Raw genomic sequence first — 26,429 nt, 5'->3', positions numbered from 1 at the left:
ATGTGGTCTCTTCTGGAGAAAGTTCGAGGAGAATGGGTATTCTGTTGTTTTAGGGTGAAATGTCCTGTATATATCTATGAGGTCCATCTGGTCCAGTGTGTCATTCAAAGCTCTTGTTTCTTTGTTGATTTTCTGCTTAGGTGATCTGTCTATTGCTGAGAGTGGAGTATTGAGGTCTCCTACAATTAACGTATTGTTATCAATATGACTCTTATTTTGGTGAACAGTTGGCTTATGTAGATGGCTGCTCCCATGAGGGGGCAGAGATATTTACAATTTTTAGATCTTCTTGTTGGATAGACCCTTTAAGAATGATATAGTGTCCTTCTGTGTCTCTACAGTCTTTAGTTTAAAATCTAATTTGTCTGATATAAGAATTCCTTCCCTAGCTTTCTTTTGAGTTCTGCTGACATGGAAGATGGACCTCCATCCCTTCACTTTCAGTCTGGATGTATCTTTAGGTTCAAAATGAGTCTCTTGTAGACAGCATATGGATGGGTCCTGTCTTTTTATGCAATCTGCAACCCTGTGCCATTTTATGGGAGCGTTTAGGCCATTCACATTGAGAGTGATTATTGAAAGATATGAATTAATTGTCATCATGTTGTCTGTGAAGACCTTGCTTTTATAGTTTGTCTATGTAAATTTATTTTCTATTTCACTCTTGGTGTCTTTCTCCTTTTATAGAATCCCCCTTAATATTTCTTGCAAGGCCAGCTTAGTGGTCACATATTCTTTCAGTTTCTGCTGTTCTTGGAAGCTTTGCATTTCTCCATCCATTCTAAATGACAGCCTTGCCAGATAAAGTATCCTTGGCGGCATGTTCTTCTCGTTTAGTACCCTCAATATGTATCGCCAGCCCTTTCTGGCTTGCCAGGTCTCTGTGGATAGGTCTGGCTTTACTCTGATGTTCCTCCCTCTGTACATAAGGAATCTCTTCCAGTTGACTGCCCTTAAGAAGGTTTCCTTGGTTCTAAGATTTGCGAGTTTTACTATTATATGCTGCGGCATTGGCATGTTTTTCTTGATCGTGGGAAGGGTCCTCTCTGCCTCTAGGATATGAATGTTTGTTTCATTCCCCAGATTATGGACGTTCTCAACTATGATTTGCTCAAATATATCTTCTAGTCCTCTCTCTCCAACCCCTCAGGGATCCCAATAATTCTGACGTTGGAACGTTTAATTGCATCACTCATGTCTCTGATTCTGTTTTCATTGATTTTGAGTTGTTTCTCCCTGGCCCCAATTTTTTCTTTCTTTCTATCAGTTCGTCTTCTAGATCACGAATCTGTTCTTCCGCCTCTCTTACCCTAGCTGTTAGGTTATCTGGAATAGATTGGATCTCATTAATCGCATTTTTAAATTCTTACACTTCAGCTCTCATTTCTACCCTTAGAGACTCTATGTTGCCATTAATCGATTTCTCCATTCTAGCTATTGTCTTCACAATTGCTAGCTTGAATTCCATTTCCAACATCTTGGTTATATCTGTATCCATTTGTAAATCTGTGGCAGAAGTCACAGTCTCTGAGTCTTTCTTATTTTGGGGGTTCCTCCTAGTCATTCTGTTCAGGGGTGATTGAGGGAATGTACAGAGTCCAAATTATTGACCACAACCCAAGCAGGATGCACCTGCTTTATAGGGGCCTTAGGTTGCTGGCTTCTTGTTCTCCCAGCCTGTCTTCTGGAGTAGGGGCTTACCGTGCTATTACTCAGGCAACCCTCTTTGGGCAGAGTTGCCCTGCCCACTGTTTGGGAGAGGGAATGTGTTCAGTGAATCCTGGTTTTGGGGGGCCTTTGTTCTCTGGCGGCTTTCCCTGGTGGCTTTCTGTCTCTTCTGAGAGTCAGAGCAGAAGAGATCATTTCTAACCCTCTGCCTCAGAGCAGAGAGATCACAGTCTGTTCTTCAGTGAGTTCTCCAGTCCACACTATCTACATTTCTGTCTGTGCTGCTATAAACTGCAATGTCCTGGGTTGTGCACCCCTTTGCTTTGTTCCCAACCCTTGCCTCCAGGTCAGAGCACATCTCTGCCCTTTGTGCTTCTAAAACCACCGGCTGCCCCCAGTTTGCTCACGTGGCCCCACTGCTCTGGTTTCTGTCAGGGGGCTGCCCTAAAGTCCTTTCCCCATCTCTATCTGTCTGTGAGTCTGTTCCCAGTCACCAGCATGGGATGGTTTTGTGCTCCTGTCTTATTTAACCTTCTCAGCACCAGCCCTTATGGAAGCCCCCTCCCCCTTCTCCTTATCTTCAGATACGTGCCCGAAGAATCATAGCTCCCTGCTTCATACCTCAAAACCAACCGCCTGCTATATTCTGTTTGTAGAGATCCAGATCTATCTTCTTACATCTCAGGCTGATTTCATAGGTGTTCAGAGTGGTATGGTCGATATCCAGCTCAATTCCAGGGACAAGTTGGAGTTGGGTCCCCTACTCCTCTGCCATCTTTTTCTGAAAAACTATTTTTTTTACTTTAACTTCAATTAGCCAGGAGTACCTGGGTGGCTCAGTCAGTTAGGTGTCTGCCTTCGGCTCAGGTCATGATCCTGGGGTCCTGTGATCAAGCCCTGAACTAGGCTCCCTGCACCGTAGGGAGTCTGCTTCTCCCTATTCCTCTGCCCTTCCCCCTCTGCTCATGCTCTGTCTCTCACTCTCTCTTTTGAATAAATAAATAAAATCTTTCAAAAATAAATTCAATTAGCCAACATATCATTAGTTTCAAATGTAGAGTTCAAAAATCCTTCAGTTGCATATAGCACCCAGTGCTCAAGCCTCTACACAGCAAAGGAAACAGTCAACAAAGCTAAAAGGCAACCTACGGAATGGGAGAAAATATTTGCAAATGACACATCAGATAAAAAGCTAGTACCCAAGATCTGTAAAGAACTTAACAAACTCAACACCCAATAAAACAAAGAATCCAGTCAATAAATGTGCAGAAGACATGAACAGACATTTCTCCAAAGAATACATATACATGGCCAACAGACACATGAAAAAATGCTCATCACTTGCCATCAGGGAAATATAAATCAAAACCATAATGAGATACCAGTCAGAATGGCTAAACATAAGAAGACAGGAAACAACAAATATTGGTGCGTATGTAGAGAAAGTGGAGTCCTCTTCCACTGTTGGTGGGAATACAAGCTAGTTAAGCCACTCTGGAAAATGGTATGGAGGTTCCTCAAGAAGTTAAAAATAGAGCGACCTTATGACCCAGCAATTGTACTACTAGGTATTTACCCTAAAGATACAAATTTAGTGATCCAAAGGGGCAGTTTTACCCCAATATTTATAGAAGCAATGTCCACAATATCCAAAGTGTGGAAAAAGCTGAGATGTCCATCCGCAGATGAATGGATTAAGATGATGTGGTATATATATATATATACAGTGGAATATTACTCAGCCATCAGAAAGGATGAAGAAGGGCACGTATTACATGGAGCACTGGGTGTTATACGCAAACAATGAATCATGGAACACTACATCAAAAACTAATGATGTAACATAACATAAAATATTATAAAAAATATTCAGTCTGTTTCTAATTAGCCCTTGCATTTTCTTTTTTAGTCACAAGTAGTCGCTTTTGATGAACACTTGGTTCCTTGAGGGGCACCCATAGGTTATGGAGCCTAAAGTTTAAGTGACTGTAGGGACCAGAGGCGCTGGAGTGGGAAGGGAAAAGTCTGGCAGGGACATCCAGAGAGGGTAGGAATTTGAAGAGGGAACATAGCAAAGGATTAAAGGGGTTGATAGGAAGATTAAAGGTGGTAAAGAGAGAGAGGAGTGGAAGCAATGGAAAAGTAGAGATTTTTAGAGGATTCAGTTTGGGGAGATTGCATGGTTTCCAAAGAGGCTACAAAGTTGAAAATTATCATCAGCAAATGTATACAAACAAGAAGTGGGTAGGCAGTATTGGTAAAACATATAATGAGCAGGGGTTCGTGAAAGGGGCTTCAATCAACTTAGAAGTTCCCAATGGAAAATCAGGACCAGATAAAGAGTAAAAATGCTTTCACAGAGAGCCAGAAAACATTCCACACCAGGAGTGAGGTGGTGAACTCCGCTAAAAACAAGGACCTAGGAGAAAAACCTTCCAGCTCAGGAATAAGGTAATAAACACCAATCAAAATGAAGAGCCAAAAGAAAAACTTCAGCCTCCAGAGTCAAGGACTAATCCCCAGTCAAGACCAAGAGCCAGGAAGAATGACTTCCACCCCCAGATTTCTATAAGTAATCACAAAGGAACTCATAAAAAGGGGACATAAAATACATTATATACCTAAAATGAGGAGATGAGAGGAGAAAAAATGGGTTCAAAGTTGAACAACCATTAACTTCATATAGAGTGCTATATGCAGAAGAGATTATACACAAACCTAATGATTACCATATATCAAAACCAACTAATAAACATGCAAAGAATAAAAAGAAAGTAATCCAAATATATCACTAAAGAAAATCAGCAAAACATGAGAGACAGACAAGAAAGGATCAGACAAAATCTCCAAAAACGACCACAAAACAAGTGGTAAAATGGCAATAAATACATATCTATCAATAAGTACTTTGAAAAAAATTACTTTGAATGTAAATGAACTGCATGCTCCAATCAAAACACATATGGTGATGAAATGGATTTAAAAAAAGGCCCATTTATTTGCTGCCTCAGTTTAGACCTAAAGTCACCTGTAGATTGATAGTGATGAGATGGACAAACATAACATGTAAATGGAATTCAAAAGAAAGTCAGAAAAGAAATATTTATATTGGGCAAAACTTAAAACAAAAACTGTAAGAGACAAATGAGGACACTATATAACAATAAAGGGGACAATCCAACAAAAAGATATAACAACTGCAAATAGTTATGCAACCGACATAGGAGTACCCAAATACATAAAACAGTTAATTATAAACATAAAGAAACTAATCAATAATTCTATAATAATAGGAGGGGATTTTAACACCCTACTTAACATCAATGGACACTTCATCTAAGCAAAACATCAACAAGGAAACAATGGCTTTGAATGACACACTGGACAAGATGGATTTAACAGATACATTCAGACCAATCCATCCTAAAACAGCAGAATACACATCCTTTTCAAGTGCACACAGAACATTCTCCAGAATAGAGGTTACACATTAACCCAAAAAACAAACATCAACAAGTTCAAGATTGAAATCATATCATGCTTATTTTCTGAACACAATGCTATGAAACTATACGTCAACCACAAGAAACAATTTGGAAAGACCACAAATACATGGAGGTTAAATAACATGCTACTAAACAATGAATGGGTCAGACAGGAAATCAAAGAAGAAATTTTAAAAGTATATGGAATACCTTTCAGAATGGCTAAAATCGACATCACAGAAACAGCAGGTGTTGGCGAGAATGTGGAGAAAAAGAAACACATGTAACCTCCTGGTGGGAATGCAAACTGGTACAACCACTGTGGAAACCAGTATGGAGGTCCCTCAAAAAGTTAAAAATAGAACTACCTTAAAATCAAGCAATTGCACTACTGGGTATTTACCCAAAGACTACAAGAACACTAATTCAAAAGGATAAATGTACCCTTATGTTTATAGCAGCATTATTTACAATAGTCAAGATACAGAAGCAGCCCAAGTGTCCATCAATTGATGAATGGATAAAGAAGATGTGAGATTTTATATATATATAATTCAGAAATAAAAATAAACAATGAAATCTTGTTGTCTGCAAGAACATGGATGGAGCTAGAGTATAATGCTAAGTGAAAGAAGTGAGCAAGAGAAAGACAAATACCATATGATTTCACTCATATGTGGAATTTAAGAAACAAAACAAGCAAACAAAGTGAAAATAATAAGAGAGAGACAAAGGAAGAAACAGACTATGCATTATAGAGAACAAACTGATGGTTACCAGAGAGGAGGTGGGTGGGGGATTCAGTCATATAGGTGATGGGGATAAAAGAGTGCACTTGTCTTAATGAGGACAAGGTGATGTACAAAGTGCTGAATTACCATATTGTACAACTGAAACCAATATTACACTGTATGTTAACTAACTGAAATTAAAATTAAAAACAACAATAACAACAAAGTAAGTGGAACCAAATGAAAATGAAAACACAATTATCAAAAACCTCTATGATGCAGCAAAAACACATCTAAGAGGGAAGTTTATAGCAATACAGGCCTAAATCAAAAAGCAAGAAAAATCTCAAAACAAACAAACAAACAAAAAAACCTACCATTAAACCTAAAGGATCTAAAAAGGGACAACAAGCAAAACCTAAAACCTGCAGAAGGAAAGAAATAATAAAGATTAGAGTAGAAATAAATGATATAGAAACCAAAAAAAAACCAAACAAAAACAGATTAAAAGAGCTCAGTGGAACCAGGAGCTGGTTCTTTAAAACACACACACACACACACACACAACAAAATTGATAAACCAACACACACTAAAATTGATAAACCTTTAGGCACACATACCAAGAAAAAAAGAGAAAGGGCTCAAATAAATAAAATCACAAATGAGAGAGGAGAAATAACAACCAACACCACAGAAATACAAATAACTATAAGAATATTATGAAAAACTGTATGCCAACAAATTGGACAACTTGGAAGAAATAGATAAATTCCTAGAAACATATAACCTACCAAAACTGAAACAGGAAGAAATAGAAAATTTGAACAGACTGATAACTAGCAAGAAAATTGAGTCAGTAATCAAAAAACTCCCAACAAATAAAAGTCCAGGACCAGATGTCTTCACAGGTGAATTTTACCAAGCATTCAAAGAAGAGTTACTACTTATTCTTCTCAAACTATTCCAAAGACTAGAAAAGGAAAGAAATCTTCCAAATTCACTCTATGAGGTCAGCATTATCCCGATACCAAAATGGAATAAAGACAGTACTAAAAAAGAAAACTACAGGCCAGTATCACTGATGAATATAGATGCAAAAGTTCTTAATAAAATAGTAGCAAACAAACTCAACAATACATTAAAAAATCATTCAACACAATCAAATGGGTTTTATTCCTGGGTTGCCAGTGTTGTTCAATATTCACAAATCAATCAACATCATACATCATATCAATAAAAGAAAGGATAAGAACCATATGATCATTTGAATACATGCCGAAAAAAAGCATTTGACAAAGTACAACATCCATTCGTGATAAAAAGCCTTCCACAAAGTAGGTTTAGAAGGAACATACCTCAAAACAATAAAGACCATATCTGAAAAACCCAAAACTCACAACATCCTCAGTGGGGAAAAACTGAGGTTTCCTCTAAGGTCAGGAAGAAGACAAGGAAGTCTACTTTCACCACTTTTATTCAACATAGTACTGGAAGTCCCAGTCATAGAAATCAGCAACAAAAAAGAAATAAAAGGCACCCAAATCAGTAAGGAAGAAGTAAAACATTACTGATTGCAAATGACATGACTCAATATATAGAAAACCCAAAAGACTCCACCAAAAAACTGCTAGATATTATAAACAAATTCAGCATAGTTGCAGGATACAAAATCAATGTACAGAAATCTGTTGCATAGACACATGAAAAAGTGCTCAACATCGCTCGGCATCAGGGAAAACCAAATCAAAACCTCAATGAGATAGCACCTCACAGCAGTCAGAATGGCTAAAATTAACAAGTCAGGAAACAACACATGTTGCCGAGGATGTGGAGAAGGGGAACCCTCCTACACTGCTGGTGGGAATGCAAGCTGGTACAGCCACTCTGGAGAACAGTGTGGAGGTTCCTCAAAAAGTTGAAAATAGAGCTACCCTACAACGCAGCAATCATACTACTGGGTATTTACCGCAAAGATACAAAGGTACGTGCACCCCGGTGTTTATAGCAGCAATGTCCACAATGGCCAGACCATGGAAAGAGCCAAGATGTCCATCAACAGATGAATGGATAAGGTAGATATGGTATATATATACAATGGAATATTATGCAGCCATCAAAAAACCCCGAAATCTTTCCATTTGCAATGACATGGATGGAGCTGGAGGGTATTATGCTAAGCAAACTAAGTCAATCAGAGAAAGACATGTATCATATGATCTCACTGATATGAGGAATTCTTAATCTCAGGAAACAAACTGAGGGTTGCTGGAGTGGTGGGGGGTGGGAGGGATGGGGTGGCTGGGTGGTAGACATTGGGCAGGGTATGTGCTATGGTGAGCGCTGTAAATTGTGTAAGACTGATGAATCACAGACCTGTACCTCTGAAACAAATAATACATTATATGTTAAAAAAAGAAGAAGAAGATAGCAGGAGGTGAAGAATGAAGGGGGGGAAATCAGAAGGGGAGACAAACCATGAGAGACTATGGACTCTGAGAAAGAAACTGAGAATTCTAGAGGGGAGGGGTGTGAGGGGATAGGTTAGCCTGGTGATGGGTATTAAAGAGGGCACATATTGAATGGAGCACTGGGTGTTATACACAATGAATCATGGAACACTACATCAAAAACTAATGATGTAATGTATGGTGATTAACATAACATAATAAAATTAATTTTAAAAATCTGTTGCATTTCTATTTATCACTAATGAAGCCATAGAAAGAGAGATTAAGGAAACAATATGGGAAATTTAAGAAACAAACTAGCAAAGGAAAATAAGAGAAAAACTAAGAAACAGACTCATAACTATAGGGAGCAAACTGATGGACACCAGAAGGGAGATGAGTGGGATAATGGGTGACAAAGGTGATGAGGATTAAAGAATACAATTATCATAATGAACCCTGAGTAATGTATAGAATTGTCCAATCACATATTGTACACCTGAAACTAATAAAACACTATGTTAACCATACCAGTATTAAAATTAAAAACTTAATAAAATACTCTTCTTTGAATATCTTATTTAAAAATTAAAAATTTTTTTGGATGGAGTAGGACCCATCTGGTAGAATGTGCCATTCAAAGCTACTGTATCTTTGTTATTTTCCTATCTGGATGATTTTTTTTTTTAATTATGTTAGTCACCATACAGTACATCATTAGTTTTTGATGCAGTGTTCCATGATTCATTGTTTGTGTATGACACTCAGAGCTCCATGCAATACGTGCACTCATAAATACCCATCACAAGGCTAACACATCCCCCCACCCCCCTCCCCTCTAAAACCTTGAGTTTGTTTCCTGGAGTCCATTGTCTCTCATGGTTCACCTCCCCCTCCAATTTCCCACCCTTCATTTTTCCCTTCCTTCTCCTAATGTCCTCCATGCTATTCCTTATGTTCCACAAATAAGTGAAACCATATGATAATTGACTCTCTGCTTGACTTATTTCACTTTGCATAATCTCCACCAGTTCCATCCATGTTGATGCAAAAGTTGGGTATTCATCCTTTCAGATGGCTGAGTAATATTCCATTGAATATATGGACCACATCTGCTTTATCCATTCATCTGTTGAAGGGCATCTTGGCTCTTTCCACACTTTGACTATTGTGGACATTGCTGCTATGAACATTGGGGTGCATATGGCCCTTCTTTTCCCTACATCTGTATCTTTGGACTAATGCCCAGTAGTGGAATTGCTGGGTCATAGAGTAGCTCTACTTTTAACTTTTTGAGGCACCTCCAAACTGTTTCCCAAAGTGGCTGTATCAACTTGCATTCCCACCAACAGTGTAAGAGGGTTCCCCTTTCTCCACAACCTCTCCAATGTTTGTGTTTCTTGCCTTGTCAATTTTTGCCATTCTAACTAGTATAAGGTGGTATCTCAATGTGAAGGGATGGAGAACCATTTTTCATGCCAATGGATTTCAAAAGAAAGCTGGGGTAGCAATTCTCATACAAGACAAATTAGATTTTAAGCTAAAGACTGTAGTTATAGATACAGAAGGACACTATACCATGCTTAAAGTGTCTATCCAACAAGAGGATCTAACAACTGTAAATATCTATGCCCCCAACATGGGATCAGCCAACTACATAAGCCAACTGTTAACCAAAATAAAGAGACATATTAATAATAATATGTTAATAGTAGGAGACTATTAACAGGAAAATCATCTAAGCAGAGAATCAACAAAGAAACAAGAGCTTTGAATGACACACTGGACCAGATGGACCTCATAGATATATACAGAACATTCCACCCTAAAACAACAGAATACTCATTCTTCTCAAGCACACATGGAACTTTCTCCAGAATAAACCACATACTGGGTAACAAATCAGGTCTCAACCAATACCAAAAGATTGAGATTATTCCCTGCATATTCTCAGACCACAGTGCTTTGAAACTGGAACACAAACACAAGAAAAAATTTGGAAGAAATTCAAACACTTGGAAGCTAAAGACCATTCTGCTTAAGAATGTTTGGGTCAACCAGGAAATCAAAGAACTTAAACAATTCATGGAAACCAAAGAGAAGGAAAACACATTGGTCCAAAACCTATGGGATGCTGTAAAGGCGGTCCTAAGGGGGAAATACATAGCCATCCAAGCCTCACTCAAAAAAAAAAAAAGAAAAATCCCCAATTCACCAACTAATTTTACACCTTAAAGAACTGGAGGAAAACAACAAATGATGCCTAAGCCATGCATTAAAAGAGAACAAATTAAGATTAGAACAGAGATCAATGAACTAGAAACCAGAAATACAGTATAGCAGATCAATGAAGCTAGAAGCTCATTCTTTGAAAGAATTAATAAGATTGATAAACCACTAGCCAGACTTATCCAAAAGAAAAGAGAAAGGATGCAAATTAATAAAATTATGAATGAAAGGGGAGAGATCACAATTAATACCAAGGAAATAGAAACAATTATTGGAAATTATTATCAACAACTATATGCCAATAAATTGAGCAACCTGGAAGAAATGGATGCCTTCCTGGATACTTATAAACTACCAAGACTGAAACAGGAAGAATTTGACAACCTGAATAGACCAATAACCAGTAACAACATTGAAGCAGTAATCAAAAACCTCCAAAAAACAAAGGTCTAGGACCTGTTGGATTCCCTGGGGAATTCTACCAAACATTCAAAGCAGAAATAATACCTATTCTACTGAAGCTGTTTCAAAAAATAGAAACAGAATGAAAACTTCCAGACTCATCCTATGAGGCAAGCATTATCTTGATCCCCAAACCAGGTAAAGACCCCATCAAAAAGGAGAATTTCAGACGATTATCCTTGAAGAAAATGGATTCCAAAATTCTCAACAAAATCCTAGCTAATAGGATCCAACAGTACATTAAACGGGTCATCCACCACAGCCAAGTGGGATTTATCCCCAGGATGCAAGGGTGTTTCAACATTCACATATCAATCAAGGGTGTTTCAACATTCACATACACATTAATAAGAGGAGAGAGAACCATAAGGTCCTCTCAATTGATGCAGAAAAAGCATTTGACAAAATACAGCATCCATTCCTCATTAAAACTCTTCAGAGTGTAGGGATAGAGGGAACATTCCTCAAGTTCATAAAAACCATCTATGAAAAGCCCACAGTGAATATCCTCCTCAATGGGGAAAAGCTGAGAGCCTTTCCCTTAAGATCAGGAACACGACAAGGATGCCCACTCTCGCCACTATTGTTCAACATAGTACTAGAAATCCTAGCAACAGCAATCAGATAACAAAAAGAAATAAAAGGTATTCAGATTGGCAAAGAAGAAGTCAAACTCTCTCTCTTCACAGATGACATGATACTTTATGTGGAAAACCCAAATGACTCTATCTCTAAATTACTAGAACTCATCCAGCAATTCAGTAATGTGGCAGGATACAAAATCGATGCACAGAAACCAGTTGCTTTCCTATACACTAATAATGTAATTGTAGAAAGAGAAATTAGGGAATTGATTCCATTTAGAATAGCACCAAAAACCATAAGACATCTTGGAATAAACCTAACCAAAGAGATGAAGTATATATTTTCGTATCTGGATGATCTATCCATTGATATGTTTGGTGTCTTCATCTGTTTCTATTGGTGTCAAAGTTCCATACTCTTCCTGTATTACTATAGATGTTTTTTTTTCCTTTTTATGTTAATAGTTGCTTTATGTATTTGGGTGCTCCCATGTCGGGTACATAAATATCTTCTTGTTTGACTATTGTGATTATCATTATGTAGTGTCTTTCTTTGTTTCTTGTTACAGTATTTGTTTTAAAGTCTATTTTTTCCAGTATTGCTATCCTTTCACTTCCATTTGCATGATAAATGATTTTCTTATTATCATTTTGATTTCAGCCATCATGTGTCCATCATGAATCAGTTGAAGCCAGGATATAGATGGGTCTTGGTTTATTATCCATTCAATCACCATATGTGTTTTAATTGAAGCATTTCATCCATATACATTCAAAGTAATTATTGATAGGGATGCACTTACTGCCATTTTGTTTCTTGTTTTATGGCTTTTTTTTTTTTTTTTTAGTTCTCTGTTCTTTCCTTCCCTTTTCATGTGGTTTTATGGTTTTTATAGTGATATGCTTGACTTCCATCTCCTTTATTTTTTGACAAGTTTTTGATTTGTAGTTACCATTAGGCTTATATATAGCATTCTATGCATATAGTAATCTATATTAAATTGATGGCCACTTAAGTTTGAACTATTTTAAATGTACTAATTTTTTAACACTGTCCCCTACATTTTATGCATGTTTTCTTTTTAACATCTTTATACTGTGAATGCCTTAACAGATTTTTATAGATATAATTTTACCAATGTTGTGCCTTTTTTTTTTTTTTAACTTCTACTTAACAATTTTCCTTTCCACTCAGAATCTTCTTTAACATTTGGTAAGGCTGGTTTAGTGGTGATGAGTTCCTTTTACTTTGTCTAGGAATTTTTTTTTTTTCTTTCTCCTTCTGTTCTGAATGATAGCCTTGCTGGATAGAGTACTCTGGTTGCCATTTTTGTTTTTGTTTTTTCTTTCAGCACTTTTACTATATCATGCCACTTTCTTCTGGCCTGCAAAGTTTCTGCTGAACAATCCACTGATACCCCTATGGGGTTTCCCTTGTACTTAACTGTTTTCTTTTGCTCCTTTTAAAATTCTCTCTTTATTACTACTTTTTGCCATTTTAAATATTGTCTTGGCGTGGACATCCTTGAGCAATTTTGTTGGGGGGGTCTCAGTTCTTCTTGGATTTGGATGTTTGTTTTCTTCAAATAAATTTTATGCCCCCTTTTCTCTCTTCTGGGATTGCTATAATGTGAATGTTACACTTTATTATGTCACCAAGTCCCCTTAATCTATTTTCTTTTTTATTTTTTTCTTTCTCTTGTTCAGCTTGTTTTTCATTACTCTGTTCTCCAAGCCACTCACCTGTTCTTCTGCTTCCTCTTGTCTACTATTTATTCCTTCTGGTATAAATTTTGGTTATTGAGATCTTAATTTCTGGTTGGTTCTTTTTTATGTTTTCTACCTCTTTGTTGAGTGTCTCACTGAGGTCCTCTATTCTTTTCTCAAGTCCAGTGAATATCTTTGTGACCATTACTTTAAATTCTCTGTCAGGCATATTACTTATTTCAGGGTTTTTGGGGTTCTTTTTGTTGTTGTTTGTTTGTTTTAGCTCTCCTGCTTTGATTTTATCTTGTTTTCCATTTGGGACATATTCCTCTATCTCCTCATTTTGTCTCTCTTCATCTGTTTCTCTATGGCAGAATTTCAGCTATGTCTCCTGCTCTTGATAGTAATGGCCTTATCAAGAAGAGGTCCTGTAGTGTTCTGCAGTGCAATGTCCCCTGTTCATGAGAACCTGGTACTTCAGGGGTGTCTCTCTTGTGCATTGTGTGTGCCCTACTATTGTAGCTAAGCCTCATTTGCCTTCAGTCCAGCCATCTGCAATGCCGTTCTTGGCCTATCATAGGCAGGGTTTTTTTCTGTGTTGTTAGTGGGCCAGTCTAAGGCAGCTTTGGGCTTGTTAGGTTAGACGTGGTGTTTGCCAGAGCTGTAGTGGCACCCAACTACAGATGCTCTCCTTGTGTTGTCTTTTGAGAAGGTTTCATTGGTGGGTGGGGCCTGGAGTCAGAACATATGTTTGCCCTATCCTAATGGTTGGGGATGCAGTCAAACCATTGTGTGGGGTTTCCTTCCCCACTCCTTGGGTCAGGAGTCACTTTAGGGTGGTTCTTGCCCTGTTGGGGCTCCTTGCACATGCCATGTTTGTGGTGCCACTTTGATGGTCTCTTGTCAAGAGTATGTTGGATAAGTTGGGTCTTCAAGAGAATATTGGGCAGGGCGCATGGTGCCATTAAGGTCCATGCAGGTCCACTGTAGGTGGAAACTTGCAGCCACCCTGGAAAATACCTTCTGGGGCTGGGCTGGAGGGGACAGATCTGCAGAAGAGCATGGGGGCATGGTACACTCTTAGCAAGCTAGGTGAAGAGTGTCTGCTCTGCCCTGGTCTGTGTATCTAGGCTGGAGGATGAGGAAGAGAAATGGTGCTCGCCAGCTCTTTTGTTCTTAGATGTCTAAGATCCCTACTCTTCCAGCATACACTCTGAGATTAGTAAACAAATCTCCCTCTCATATACCCCAGGTATTTTTGAAATTGCTGCTTCTATGCTGTATCTCAGCAGAAATGTTGTGCTGTCCCATTAAGGGCAGCAACTCAGTTTCCTATCACTTCCTGGCTCTACAAGAGCCAAGCTGGCTGATTTTTAAAGTTCCAGGTATTCCGTCCCACTGATAGTAAGAACTTGTGAGGTTATGTCACTCTGGTTTTCAAAGCCAAATGTTATAAGGATTCGTCTTCCTAGTGATGGTTCTTCATGCCTTGTGTGGGGTCTGCTCCTCTCCCCTCTCCACGCTTGAATCCTCCCTCCCTCCTTCAGACAGTCCCATGGGCCAATTTGTCTCCCAACTACATCTCCATCCTTACTCCATTTTTCGATGTGACCTCATTACATTAAGCTGTGGAGAGTCTGTTCTTCCAGTGTTTGGGTCATTTTCTGCATTATTTATACTGATGTGGATGTTTTCTAGCTGTATCCATGGGATGGGGTAAGCCTATGATCCTCCTACTCCACCATCTTCCCTGGAAGTTCTAACTTTCATAAATGCTTTCAACTGAGACACCCTATTTTTTAATATAGAGCATTTTAGAAGTAAAGTGGAATATTACAAAAAGCAAGGACATCAATCATTTTGACCAGGAAAACAGTTAATATGTAGAAGAATAAGAAGTACCATAGAATAGATAGATAGAATAGAAATAGTAAAGTGAGGAAAATGTACTGGGAATTTAATTCTTTTTCAGATTTTACCCTTTATATCCCCCACACACTTCCCTGATATTTTCACACTACAAAAAATGAGTAGATGGTCATCTGTAGGGGGAAAAAAGTCATATTTTGACAACAATTTTAGTAATATTTTATATTTGGTGTTATTACAAAACATTTACTAAAAACTCACAATTTACTAAATAGTAGTCATATAGAACTAACAGAGCAATGAGAGACAAAATTTATTGGGACCTTAATGGATTTATAGGAATTCAAATTTACACAGCAAGGACTGAGTGTCACAAAAGATAGCATTGATTGGCTGCTGCAGCACCATCTCACAGGGGTCATTTGCCTTGGTGAGTTCACTAGAATCCAGGCCATGGCCTTCAATCTTAGATGTCTACAGCCTGATCTTGGTTATGTCCCAGAATTCATCCAAATTCAGAAGGTGAAATTATGCTGATTATATCATAAGACTGAAAGATATAAACACAGAAGGAGAATTTATTAATTTATATTGAGAAATGCAAGTATCATACAGGTCAGATATGACTGTTGAGAAGATAACACACTTTCCCTTCTAGGTGGATTACAAGAAAAACAGAATTATTAGAGCATTTCTTCACAAACATAAAATGTAAGTCATAGGATGCTGGTAACTGGCATCTTGCTTTATATCTGATGAGTCTGACTGCACAGTGAAGATTCATCTGTCACATAGACCAGATCTTTCCATCACCCTAGGAGTTTTTCCTTAAGAAAAGTGCTGGAATGTCTTTCTCTGTGTTTCTCATTTTTATAGGCTTCCTTAACTGATCAGCTGGCCCCATGTTGACCCTCTTAGCCTTCAACATATTCTTCTGTTCCTTAGAAGATCTGTATTTATTTTTTTAAGATTTTATTCATTTATTTGTCAGAGAGAGAGGGCACAAGCAGGAGGAGTGGGAGAGGGAGAAGCAGGCTCCCTGCCAAGCAAGGAGCCCAATGCGGGACCCAATTCCAGGACCCTGGGATCATGACCTGAGCCAAAGGTAGACGCTTAACCAACTGAGACACCCAGGCATCCCATATTTACTTACACAAGTGATACATGAATATAATGGAACTGTATATAATCCAAACACCATACACAAAACTTTTGCCAACAAACTTCTGCCTTTCTTCAGTCTATCTCCAGAAGACAACACAAGTACAAGTTCTTCCTAGACTTTTCTTTATGCATTTAAATGTACACAGCAATAGTATTTACAGTAATATAAAGCTTTAGATAAGAGGTTTTGAATATAAGTTAAATCATACCATACTTACTATTCCGCTAATTGTTTTGATCCACTTAATGTCACAATGATTTTCTATATCAAAATATAACTTTCCCAATATTTCAACTGCCTCACGATATTACATTGCATAACAGAATAATTTATTTAGCATTCCTCTCTTAAAAAGCAATTAGTATACATACAACTTTTCTTTATTGCAAACAACGAAGTGTATTTATTCATACGTAGGAATGTTTTCATAGTTTCCATAAATAAAATATGTATTAAAGAGCATACACATTAAAGTTTTGATATTGTATTGTATTAAAAATTACACTCTCATAGACAGTGTATATTTCACCACATTCTTCTTAAAACTGAAGATTATGAAGACTTTGATTATTGGAAGTATGACTAGCTAAAAGTGGTATCTCATATTGAATGATATTTCCATGATAGTCACGAAATCAATTTATTATTGGACATTCATATTTTGAACTTCTAAGAACTCTCTATTTTTCTATTATTTGTGTTTTTGTATTACTATATTAGTGTTTTGTACATTTTGGAAACTAATGTATCCATAATATGTCTTTGAAGTGTTATTACATTGTATACAAATTTTTTTCTAAGTTTGTTTATGATGTCTTTGATCATAAAGGCTGAGTGTTTTATATAAAAATATTTTATTTTCAAGGTAATAGATATTCAAACAAGGGAAACAATATGAAATGTATAAAGATATTAATAATATCTCCCAACAAACTCCCTTCCCAATTTCCAAGGTTAACAGATGTTGAAAGTCTGAGGTGGTAGTGACATCAGCAAGTTGACAGTATAGAAGTTTCCAATGCTCCTCCCCTCACAGAAACATCAATTTGAGTGGCAATCCATACAAAAACACACCTTTCCAGGAGCTGAAGGTTCCAGGTGAGGGATTAAAGCACGAGGGTGGAGTACAGACATAGGAAAAGATGCACTAAAAAGGGTAGCAAAGACTCTCAAATTACCCCGAAATGATGGCAGCCTAGCACAGACAGAGACACTGTTCCCATGGGGGAAAGAGAGTTACATGAATACCTGACTTCACTACAGACCCAATCATAAGGCCTAAATCAGTGCCAGGCCAGCCCCCATGGCCCCAGGCACCAGGTAGGTTTCCAAGGACCCAGGTACCTAGCCCACTCAGTGCCAAGGTGGCCCACAAAGACACAGGACCCAGACAAGCTCCTAGAGACCCAGTCTCCTGGTCCACCACAGCACCTTGTCAACCCTTGTGGGCACACCCTCCAGACCACCTCCCAGAGACACAGCCTCTAGACCATCTCCTGCTGCACAAGGCACCAAGCTTCTCTTAGCATCAGATAGTGTTTCATGGACCTAGAACCTGACCCTCCACTGTGCCAGGCTGGTCCCCAGAAACCTAATGTCAAAACCCACCCCATGATATGGTAGCCCCCATGGACCCAGACTTTTGACTGGCTCCTCTTGCTCCCAACCCACAAACTGCCCTAGCACTGGGCAAGCCCCATCAGAATCAGCTACCAAACAACCTCTTGTAGAATCTGGGTCCCAACCACACCCAGCACCAGGCCATCCCCTGCAGATCAAATCACTAAGCCATCACCTGCAGTCCTAGACTCCTGGCTAATGCCATGGCTCTGGGTTAACCACAGCCCCAGGCTTGCCCCCAGAAGATCTAGGCTCTAGGCCAGCTCCCAGGCTGACGGTCAGCCCCAGTGCTAAGCCAAATATCAAAGACACAGACTCTAGTGTGGTTCCTATTAACCTAGAATCCTGACGCCCTTTACAGTGGACCCCGACAACAGACCCACCCATCATACACAAACACCAGTCCATTCCCAGGGACACAGGTTCCAGGTCAATCCCTCTAGATCCAAGCACTAGGCCTGGAGAATCAGACCTGTCTGCTGGAGGACTCCACCTGCAAGACTACCCAAGACTCCACTAAAAGGGCCAACCAGAATCTCTGAACAGGTTGACTGGTAAAGAGATTTTCTTGCAAAAGGAAGTATGTAAAAAATAGAAGAGATGCTTACTTCTTCAAATGCACAGGCACCAATACAAGGCCACAAGAATCACAAATCATTAAAGAAACATGATAGCAACAAAGGAAACTAATATAGTGCCTCTAAAGAAATGGAAATCTCTGAATTATCAGACCAAGAATTCAGAAGAATCCTCTTAAAGAAATTTACAGAACTATAAGACAACACAATAGACAACTAAATAAAATTAGGAAAACAATTCATGAAAAAAAGTGAAAAGTTGAACAAAGACATAGAAAACTTAAAAAAAAAAAAAAAAACAGGAACCAGAGCTAAGATGTCAGCATAGTAAGGAGGACCCTAGGGTAGCCTCATCCCTCAAACACAGCTAGATAACTATAAAATCATTCTGAATTCCCAAGAAATTGACCTGTGGACTGGCAGAGCAAACTGCACAACCAGAGGTAGAGAGAGGCCACATAGAGGAAGGTGGAGACAAGGATTTGGGGAGAAACAGATCACTGGAGCTGTGTTGGGGAGAAAGGCCTAGTCTAAGAGAAAGGCAAAAGAGAGTGGAGCACACAGGGATATGCACAAGAAGAACACTTCCCCAAAGCCATTGGCTGGGAAAACGAGGGAGGCTGACTTTCATAAGTTTTTGTAACCAGTAGGGCTCAAAGACTGGAGTTTTAAAGGTCTGTGGGCTTGGCTGGGATTGAGACTTGAGGGCACTGCTCTATTCCTGGGAAAGAAGGCAGGCAAGCAACCCCGGAGCACAGGGTACAATCTGAGGATTGACTAAGGTGCACAGGGAGAGACTGTTCACTCTTCTTGGAGCACATCTGTGAGAGGAGGCATTGCCTCTCTGGAACAAAGGAACTGGCAGGTACCATTTCATACCACTGCCTCTAAGCATAGGCACAGAGATACCTGCTGAGGGCAACTAACCTGGACACTGGCAATTTAGCCTGTATTGCTCCAAATCCCACACCCCTGCCCTTGGGTGTGACTGCCCTTCTGGGTCAAAACTGCATCAGTCCCAGTATGGTAAGACACTCCTCCAGAAGACCAGCATAGGTCCCCATGATATCAGGTCCCTAAAGTCTGGAGTTTTAAGTCAGCAGGCTTGGCTATTATAGAATCCAAAGGGCACTATGCTGCTGAAGGCAGGCAAGCAACCAGGAGACAGACAGTGTGAAAACAGTGATCTGAAAAATACCAAGGACGCATGAGGTGAAATAATTCATTCTTCTGGGAGAGATTACCTGAGATCAGTGAGAATGGATTCCCATCTCTGAGGACAAAGGAGTGGAATGGTGCCATTTCCCTCCCCCACCCATCAACATAAATAAACTTCAGTAAACACCACAGCATCGACACTGGCTGCCTAACCTATTTATACCAACTCCCACCACCCTGAACTCTGCTGGTACTGTTTTTTTCAGGCAAGTGTGCCTAATGAACAAAGCAGTGGGCACCTTCAACAGAAGACCAGCACACACCACCACATGCACCATGTCTACTGACCGTAGAGTTCTGCAAATCTTCAGTTCTAGCGGAAATAGAATCAGGTCTACTTTAAAAAGCAGAACAGAGCACACTCTAGTTAAAACTCCCAACACTCTGGCCAAGGTCTAAACAATGCCCACTGCAGGGAAGGAGAACCTCTGCTGAGGACTGACCTGAATGATAGGACAACCAAAACAGCAGCAGAGGACACACAGCACACACCAAAGACACTTCATGAAGAGCCAGGCCCTGGATATTATATGACTGCTTTTTCATAAAACCATTACCTTCAGGAGCAAGAAACACACATGATATTCTAACAAAGAGAAGACGGAAACATAGACAAAATGCCAAGAAGGAGAAATTCATCCCAAGAGAAAGAACAAGAAAAGGTCACAGACAGAGATCTAATCAAAACATAAGTAAGGAGAAAGAGGGTTGGGAAGATGGCAGAGGAGTAGGGGACCCTAATTTTGCCTGGTCCCTGGAAATCAGCTACATCGTTATCAAATCATTTTGAACACCTGCAAAACCAACTGGAGATCTGAGAAAAGAATTGTTATAATTCTACAAATAGAAAAGCAAACACTTTTTGCAAGGGAGTAGGTGCAGAGACGTGAATCTGAGGCAATATATCAGAAAATAAACCGTGGGGAGAGGGAGCCTCCTAAGCCAGGTACCCAAAATTGTTAAAAGAAGCAGAGTGCAAAATTGGAACTTTTAGAAGTTTGCCTGAAAGGCACTCAGGAGGTGGAGCAGGGCAGAATCCCAGGTGGGACAGCATGGACTCAGGATCCCTGGGGTCACAAAAATAACAGGGGTGCCTGAGTGTGGCAGAGTTCCCAGGTATGGGAGCTGGGAAGCTGGTTGCAAACAGCGAGCCTAGGTACCAGCTTTCTGCTCCATGTTGCCATAAACTGTGAACTACTGTGCAGTTCTGTGACCACACTTGGAGCAGGGGCCCAGCAAGAGGCAGAACCATGGGGAGACCCCCCTCCCACCCCCAGGAAGAACTGCATGGGTGCTTGCCACAGGGGTCCATAAAGTTTGGATACTCGCAATGGGGTCATGTGCCTGAGATAAAAACGCTCGATCACAGGCTGGGTGAACACAGAGTTCAGACAGAAACCAAGGAGACAGGAGCAATTGACTGCTTTTATGTTAGAGCTCACTGAAGAGTAAAAGGCGTGAACTATCAGCTCCAAGGCTAGAGATAAGGGTGGCGACATTTTTATCTCCAACACCAACTCTGGAGTGGCTTACACTGAGTCTGGCCCCCTGGCAAGAGGGGGGGTGCAATTCCACCCGAACAAATACTCCTGAGAATCAGTTCAACAGGGCCTTCCCCCAGAAAACCAGCAGAAACTTCCAGCTAATACGAAGTTTACCAATCACACAGAACTGTAGAACTCCAGCTCTTGGGGAAAGAAGTATATATCATTCGTGTTTTTTTCTTATTTTTAGTCCTTCAGTTTTATATTTTATATTCCTTTTCAGCTATTTTCTTATTTTATCAGCTACTTTTAAAGTCTTTTTTTAATTTTCATTTTTACACTTATGGTAAATAAATAAACGAAGTAAATATTTCATTTTTGGCTTCCTTTCATTGTATTCAACTTCATTTATATATGAGTTTTTCATTCCTTAATATTTTGGGATCTAGATTCTTATAACAAACAGACCAAAATATACCCAGGATCTATTTTATTCTTCTGTTCTGTTCAAGTTCCTGTATGATTTTATTCTCATTATTTCCTTTTATTTCTCTTTGTTTTCTGTTCTCTTCTGATTTGTGTAATGTATATTTCTCTGGTGTCATTATCATTCTTTTGTCTTTCAATTACTTTTTTATATGATGTTATTAATAAAAATATATCTTTTTTTTAAATTTTATTATGTTAGGTTAGTCACCATACAATACATCATTAGTTTTTGATGTAGTGATCCACAATCCATTGTTTTTGTATAACACCCAGAGCGCCATGCAGTACGTGCCCTCCTTAATACCCATCACCAGGCTAACCAATTCCCCCTCTCCGCTCCCCTCTAAAACTATGTTTGTTTCTCAGGTCCATATTCTCTCATGGTTCACCTCCCCCTCCAATTCCCCCCACCCATTTTTCCCTTCCTTCTCATAATGTCCTCCATGTTATTCCTTATGTTCCACAAATAAGTGAACCCATATGATAATTGACTTTCTCTGCTTGACTTATTTCACTTAGCATAATCTCCTCCGGTCCCATTCATGTTGATGTAAAAGTTGGATATTCATCTTTTCTGATGGCTGAGTAATATTCCATTGTATATATGGACCACATCTTCTTTATCCATTCATCTGTTGAAGGGCATCTCGGCTCTTTCCACAGTTTGGTTTTTGCGGACATTGCTGCTATGAACATTGGGGTGCATGTGGCACTTCTTATCACTACATCTGTGTCTTGGGGTAAATACACAGTAGTGCAATTGCTGGGTCATAGGGAAGCTCTATTTTTATTTTATTTTATGTTTATTTATTTTTTTTTATTCTTATGTTAATCCCCATACATTACACCATTAGTTTTAGATGAAGTGTTCCATGATTCATTGTTTGAGCAAAACACCCAGTACTCCATGCAGAATGTACCCTCCTCAATACCCACCACCAGGCTAACCCATCCTCCCACCCCCCTCCCCTCTAGAACCCTCAGTTTGTTTTTCAGAGTCCATCATCTCTAATGGTTCGTCTACCCCTCCGATTTCCCCCGCTTCATTCTTCCCCTCCCGCTACCTTCTTCTTCTTTTTTTTTTTCTTAACATATATTGCATTCTTTGTTTCAGAGGTACAGATCTGAGATTCAACAGTCTTGCACAATTCACAGCGCTTACCAGAGCACATACCCTCCCCAGTGCCTATCACGCAATCACCCCATCCCTCCCACCCCACCTCCCACTCCAGCAACCCTCAGTTTGTTTCCTGCAATTAAGAATAGCTCATATCAGTGAGATCATATGATACATGTCTTTCTCTGTTTGACTTATTTCACTCAACATAATACCCTCCAGTTCCATCCACGTCGTTGCAAATGGCAAGATCTCATTCTTTTTGATGGCTGCATAATATTCCATTGTATATATATACCACATCTTCTTTATCCATTCATCGGTCGACGGACATCTTGGCTCTTTCCACAGTTTAGCTATTGTGGACATTGCTGCTATAAACATCGGGGTGCACATACCCCTTCGGATCCCTACTTTTGTATCTTTGGGGTAAATACCCAGTAATGCAATTGCTGGATCATATGGTAGCTCTATTTTCAACTTTTTGAGGAACCTCCATACAGTTTTCCAGAGTGGCTGCACCAGCTTGCATTCCCACCAACAGTGTAGGAGGGTTCCCCTTTCTCCGCATCCCTGCCAACATCTGTCGTTTCCTGACTTGTTAATTTTAGCCATTCGGACTGGTGTGAGGTGGTATCTCATTGAGGTTTTGATTTGGATTTCCCTGATGCCGAGCGATATTGAGCACTTTTTCATGTGTCTGTTGGCCATTTGGATGTCTTCTTTGGAAAAATGTCTGTTCGTGTCTTCAGCCCATTTCTTGATTGGATTCTTTGTTCTTTGGGTGTTGAGTTTGATGAGTTCTTTATAGATTTTGGATACTAGCCCTTTATCTGATATGTCATTTGCAAATATCTTCTCCCATTCTGTCGGTTGTCTTTAGGTTTTGTTGACTGTTTCCTTTGCTGTGCAAAAGCTTTTTATCTTGATGAAGTCCCAATAGTTCATTTTGGCCCTTGCTTCCCTTGCCTTTGACGATGTTTCTAAGAAGAAGTTGCTGCGGGTCAGGTCAAAGAGGTTGCTGCCTGTGTTCTCCTTTAGGATTTTGATGGACTCCTGTCTCACATTCAGGTCTTTCAACCATTTGGAGTCTATTTTTGTGTGTGGTGTAAGGAAATGGTCCAGTTTCATACTTCTGCATGTGGCTATCCAATTTTCCGAACACCATTTGTTGAAGAGACTATCTTTATTCCATTGGACATTCTTTCCTGCTTTGTCAAAGATGAGTTGACCATAGAGTTGAGGGTCCATTTCTGGGCTCTCTATTCTGTTCCATTGATCTATGTGTCTGTTTTTGTGCCAGTACCATGCTGTCTTGATGATGACAGCTTTGTAATAGAGCTGGAAGTCCGGAATTGTGATGCCGCCGGCTTTGCTTTTCTTTTTCAACATTCCTCTGGCTATTTGGGGTCTTTTCTGATTCCATACTAATTTTAGGATTATTTGTTCCATTTCTTTGAAAAAAGTGGATGGTATTTTGATGGGGATTGCATTGAATGTGTAGATTGCTCTAAGTAGCATTGACATCTTCACAATATTTGTTCTTCCAATCCATGAGCATGGAACGTTTTTCCATTTCCTTGTGTCTTCCTCAATTTCTTTCATGAGTATTTTATAGTTTTCTGAGTACAGATCCTTTGCCTCTTTGGTTAGATTTATTCCTAGGTATCTTATGGTTCTGGATGCAATTGTAAATGGGATCGACTCCTTAATTTCTCTTTCTTCTGTCTTGTTGTTGGTGTATAGGAATGCCACTGACTTCTGTGCATTGATTTTATATCCTGCCACTTTACTGAATTCCTGTATGAGTTCTAGCAGTTTTGGGGTGGAGTCTTTGGGGTTTTCCACATAAAGTATCATATCATCTGCAAAGAGTGAGAGTTTGACTTCTTCTTTGCCAATTTGGATGCCTTTGATTTCTTTTTGTTGTCTGATTGCTGTGGCTAGGACTTCCAATACTATGTTGAATAGCAGTGGTGATAGTGGACATCCCTGCCACGTTCCTGACCTTAGGGGGAAAGCTCTCAGTTTTCCCCATTGAGAATAATATTTGCCGTAGGTTTTTCATAGATGGCTTTTATGATATTGAGGTATGTACCCTCTATCCCTATACTCTGAAGAGTTTTGATCAAGAAAGGATGCTGTACTTTGTCAAAAGCTTTTTCTGCATCTATTGAGAGGATCATATGATTCTTGTTCTTTCTTTTGTTAATGTATTGTATCACATTGATTGATTTGCGGATATTGAACCAAACTTGCAGCCCAGGGATAAATCCCACTTGGTCGTGGTGAATAATCCTTTTAATGTACTGTTGGATCCTACTGGCTAGTATTTTGGTGAGAATTTTTGCATCCATGTTCATCAAGGATATTGGTCTGTAATTCTCCTTTTTGATGGGGTCTTTGTCTGGTTTGGGGATCAAGGTAATGCTGGCCTCATAAAATGAGTTTGGCAGTTTTCCTTCCATTTCTATTTTTTGGAACAGTTTCAGAAGAATCGGTATTAATTCTTCTTGAAATGTTTGGTAGAATTCCCCTGGGAAGCCATCTGGCCTTGGGCTTTTGTTTGTTGGGAGATTTTTGATGACTGCTTCAATTTCCTTAGTGGTTATAGGTCTGTTCAGGTTTTCTATTTCTTCCGGGTTCAGTTTTGGTAGTTGATACATCTCTAGGAATGCATCCATTTCTTCCAGGTTATCTAATTTGCTGGCATAGAGTTGCTCATAATATGTTCTTATAATTGTTTGTATTTCTTTGGTGTTGGTTGTGATCTCTCCTCTTTCATTCATGATTTTGTTGATTTGGGTCATTTCTCTTCTCTTTTTGATAAGTCTGGCCAGGGGTTTATCAATCTTGTTAATTCTTTCAAAGAACCAGCTCCTAGTTTCGTTGATCTGTTCTACTGTTCTTTTAGTTTCTATTTCATTGATTTCTGCTCTGATCTTTATTATTTCTCTTCTCCTGCTAGGTTTAGGCTTTATTTGCTGTTCTTTCTCCAGCTCCTTTAGGTGTAGGGTTAGGTTGTGTACTTGAGACCTTTCTTGTTTCTTGAGAAAGGCTTGTATTGCTATATACTTTCCTCTTAGGACTGCCTTTGCTGCATCCCAAAGATTTTGAACAGTTGTGTTTTCATTTTCATTGGTTTCCATGTATTTTTTTAATTCTTCTTTAATTTCCTGGTTGACCCATTCATTCTTCAGTAGGATGCTCTTTAGCCTCCATGTATTTGAGTTCTTTCCGACTTTCCTCTTGTGATTGAGTTCTAGTTTCAAAGCATTGTGGTCTGAAAATAGGCAGGGAATGATCCCAATCTTTTGGTACCGGTTGAGACCTGATTTATGACCTAGGATGTGATCTATTCTGGAGAATGTTCCATGGGCACTAGAGAAGAATGAGTATTCCGTTGCTTTGGGGTGGAATGTTCTGAATATGTCTGTGAAGTCCATTTGGTCCAGTGTGTCATTTAAAGTCTTTATTTCCTTGTTGATCTTTTGCTTAGACGATCTGTCCATTTCAGTGAGGGGGATGTTAAAGTCCCCCACTATTATTGTATTGTTGTCGGTGTGTTTCTTTGC

At 39.3% G+C, this 26,429-nt stretch overlaps 1 protein-coding gene across 1 annotated transcript in view; it reads right to left on the bottom strand.

Annotated features, from left to right (window-relative positions):
• Positions 1-15,221: 15,221 nt before the first annotated feature.
• Positions 15,222-26,429, bottom strand: part of NBDY (negative regulator of P-body association) — a 181,272-nt gene continuing 170,064 nt past the window's right edge. Inside the window, exon 3 of the mRNA XM_045878794.3 lies at positions 15,222-15,733. The gene's annotated coding sequence lies outside the window, so the exon portion shown is untranslated. The remainder of the gene's footprint in view (positions 15,734-26,429) is intronic.

This window comes from Mirounga angustirostris, unplaced genomic scaffold, assembly GCF_029215605.1.
Source record: "Mirounga angustirostris isolate CCGP_5_RB_7025 unplaced genomic scaffold, mMirAng1.0.hap1 SCAF_11, whole genome shotgun sequence".
NCBI lineage: Eukaryota > Metazoa > Chordata > Mammalia > Carnivora > Phocidae > Mirounga > Mirounga angustirostris.
The sequence above is the reverse complement of the archived record's forward strand: the minus strand, read 5'-3'. Positions and strand labels throughout refer to the sequence as shown.